Genomic DNA, 3,814 nt, shown 5'->3' with positions numbered 1-3,814 from the left:
CTGATCCATGCGTTTATCTCTTCTAGCCTGGAGTACTGCAATGTTCTGTTTTCTGGTTTACCGCAGTCTAGCATTAGGGGTCTCCAATTGGTTCAAAATGCTGCAGCCAGACTTTTGACACGAAGCAGAAAGTACATTACACCCATTTTGGCATCCCTTCACTGGCTTCCTGTCCCAGTGAGATCAGATTTTAAGGTTCTGCTACTAACCTATAAAATTATTCATGGACTGGCACCTCCCTACCTAGCTGACCTAATTAAGCCTTACGTAATGGCCCGGCTTTACGTTCTCAGGGTGCAGGACTACTTTGTGTCCCTAGGGTGAATAAGAAGTCTTCGGGTCACAGAGCTTTCTCTTATCGTGCCCCTGTTCTGTGGAATGGTCTCCTTGCGTCAATAAAACAGATTCTGTGGAGACTTTCAAGTCCAGACTTAAGATGCACTTCTTTTCCCTTTCATATGGCTAGCATACTGGAACAGTTTTGTTTTATGCTTTTTACTCTTAATTAATTTTATTAGTAAACAGAGCGTGTCATGGTCTCAACTTTACCTAAATTCTGGGTCTTTTACTGAAGCTTAGGGCTAGTGGCCGGCGATCACCTTAGTATTTCGTTTTTATTGTTGATTAATGCTGGCAAATTATAGTTTTTTGTCTTTCTGATGCCTGATTGTGATTTGGCACTCTATAAATGAAAATAAATTGAAATTGAAATGATTAGAAACTGGAGGAAAAGCATTTTGAGTGAATTTTATTAATTTCCCCAACAAGTAATATTTGTTACAACAAAATTGAACATGTGTGGAAGAATTGTGAACAGTGTTGAAATGAATTAAAGCAATCCGAACCAAAAGGCATCAAAAATGAAAGGAAAAAAAATTTGGGGTGAATTTCACCCAAAAGAAGTCCACATTTTCCCCCCCTAACACGTATAATTTCATACTGTATTTCCACAAGGATTAATTGTGAACAGTGTTTAGATGAAGAAAACAACAAAAAAACATGATCAACCAAAATCAATCCAGAGAGAGAGAGAGAGGATCTGAGAGGCTATCAGTTGTAGTTTTGCAATTGTGGCATCTTCTTTCTTCTCTGCTGGTAGATCCATTTCTTTTATCCTTTCCCCAAATACTGTTTTTCGTCTGCCCCACTTCTCGTAACTTCAGGAAGCGAAGCAGAGAAAAAAAACCTTTTCTCCTCCTCAATATACCAATTTACAGTGTTCTAGTTAAGCTAGTTTATTTTGGCCCTTTGAGGCTGTTGAGGTCCAGGATCAGCACTTTGGTGAGCTGGTGGGATATCCAGCTGAGTGCTGGCACAGGACAGACGTTTACCTGCAGCACTGGCAGAAGTTGTATGAATTCTCATGTGTCTGTTCAGAGTGCTCTTTTGTCCAAATCTTCGACCACATTCAGAACAGGCAAAGTGTTTTTGTCCTGTATGATTTATCAAGTGTGATTTCAGTTGGCTCTTTTGGCCAAATCTTTGACCACATTCAGAACAGACAAATTGTTTTTGTCCCGTATGAATTATCATATGTTTTTGCAGGTGGCTCTTTTGACCAAATCTTCGACCACATTCAGAACAGACAAATTGTTTTTGTCCTGTATGAATTATCATGTGTGCATTCAGAGTGCTCTTTTGTCCAAATCTTCGACCACATTCAGAACAGGCAAAGTGTTTTTGTCCGGTATGATTTATCATGTGTGATTTCAGATTGCTCTTTTGACCGAACCTTTGGCCACATTCAGAACAGACAAATTGTTTTTGTCTTTTGTTTTTTCATTTATCTTTGATGTTTTTTTAGTAGAATGCAATGGGCCCCAAACCTGGGGTCTAAAGTTGCATCCTAGGTTCTATAGTTATCTTAACCAGATCTGGCATTGTATCCGAGGGCTCTCTTCAAGATGGTGATCGTTCCCTTAATCGCAGACAACTGCACCTCATGTGCACTTGGGTGACCGGGGATTGCCTCAAGGTATTTCTTCAGGTTCTTCTTCATCAGGCCTGTTGCTCCTACCACAACTGGAATGATATCGATGTCTTTCAATGACCATGTTGTTCTTAGGTCATTTTTTAGGTCTTGGTATTTTGAGATCTTTCCCCTTTCAGCTCGATTCAGGCCGTAGTCATTGGGGACTGTCACATCAATGATTTTGGCTGTTTTCTCTTGCTTGTTCCAGATGACAATATCAGGTTTGATTGCACCTCCTTCTATGTGTCTTCCTGCTGGGATCTCTTTGTCGTAGAAGATCGTTATTTTTCCATTGGATGAGACTGGTGTTGAATTATCATGTGTGTTTTCAAGTTGCACTTTAGTCCAAATCTTTGACCACATTCAGAACAACCAAACTGTTTTTGTCCTGTATGGATTCTCATGTGTCTGTTCAGAGAGCTCTTTAGTCCAAATCTTCTACCACATTCAGAACAGCTGAACTGTTTTTGTCCTGTATGAATTATCACGTGTGTTTTCAAGTTGCCCTTTAGTCCAAATTTTCGACCACATTCAGAACAGCCAAATTGTTTTTGTCCTGTATAAGTTATCATGTTTTTGTTCAGAGTGTCATTCTGTTTCTGTCTTTTACTCCAATCAGAACAGCTAAACAGTTTTACACTTGCTTGCCTCTCCTTGTGTTGCTCTGAGATGTTCATGTGGCCAGATGCTTTTACATGTTTAAAGCAATTAAATGGTTTCTCAGCAATGTTGCAATTGCTTGAATTAACAATACTGACATTTTTTTGAAAGTTAAAACAAGACCGAAGTTTCCTGGTCTGTTTCCAGTCAGAACTGTCATCAGTCTCAGTTCCAGAACTGTCTGAACTCCTGCCACTGGTATCTGGTTGTAAATGCTTGTTTGGACCTGAGTTGTTGGCTGGTTGTGCTCCTCCATCATCCTCTCCATCAGCTTCAGCTGTCAGTGTTCTGTGTACAGATGAGCTGCTGGCTACAGGCTTAGCCTCTGTGCTCTCATCACTTCGGCTTTGATGACGTTGTGTTGTCTCTGGTTTTTCATCATTTTCACTCTTCACAAGGACGGCAGTGAAACCAAACTTGGTGAGATCTGCCTCCTCCAGCTGCTGAAGCTGCTCTCCCTGTTGACTTATCCACAGCTTCTCTTCTTCTTTAATGTCCTCCTGGTCAACACTCAGATTACATTCTTGGTGTTCAGGGAGAATTTCTTCTTTAATCACCAACAACGGCTGCATACCTGCAAAGAAACAATTAAATTAACAGTAAATGTTAGAACAACACTAATTAAAATGAAGTAGCAGAGTGGTGAGTTTGACCTGATAACTAAGTAATTACACTGATGGAACTGATAAAATAGAAATGGACATCAGGAGGATTTATTTTACATTACACACATACTTTAGCTAGACTCCAACATAATGTCAAAATTCATGAAATATGACATGAACACATCTACAGTGACATTACAAGTCATTAAAAATATATATGACAACTGTTTTAATTAATATTTTATAATGTTGATGATTTAAAACACAATGTTAATTGACTTCACTTCTACAGCACTTTTTATCATCTAATAAATGTGCTCAAAGAGCTTTTCAGTGATGCCTCGTAAATCTTCACACTCATGAAGTGGAGCAATTTGGTGTTTAACATCCGTTGTGATTTTCAAATCTGACAGGGAAATGAGGATCCTCTGCTCTGACGTGGCTTTAAACTGGAGATGCTGTTTCCAAAATTGTGAAGATTTGAGGTGCTGTGCAAAAAAATTATGCTTGTGTTCAGAAAAATATATTACTAAAAAAATCTAATAGTGTTTTCATACATGGAAGTTCATAACAAGGT

At 39.0% G+C, this 3,814-nt stretch overlaps 1 long non-coding RNA gene across 1 annotated transcript; it reads right to left on the bottom strand.

Annotated features, from left to right (window-relative positions):
- Nucleotides 1–1,035: 1,035 nt before the first annotated feature.
- On the bottom strand, nucleotides 1,036–1,769 carry LOC117520361. The gene is made up of 2 exons (XR_004563625.1): nucleotides 1,733–1,769; nucleotides 1,036–1,480 (listed from the first exon to the last, which is right to left on the bottom strand). It is a non-coding gene; the product is annotated as an uncharacterized LOC117520361 (long non-coding RNA).
- Nucleotides 1,770–3,814: the final 2,045 nt, after the last annotated feature.

The sequence above is a fragment of the Thalassophryne amazonica genome, chromosome 1, assembly GCF_902500255.1.
Source record: "Thalassophryne amazonica chromosome 1, fThaAma1.1, whole genome shotgun sequence".
NCBI classification, from domain to species: domain Eukaryota; kingdom Metazoa; phylum Chordata; class Actinopteri; order Batrachoidiformes; family Batrachoididae; genus Thalassophryne; species Thalassophryne amazonica.
This window is presented reverse-complemented; position numbering and strand designations above follow the sequence as displayed.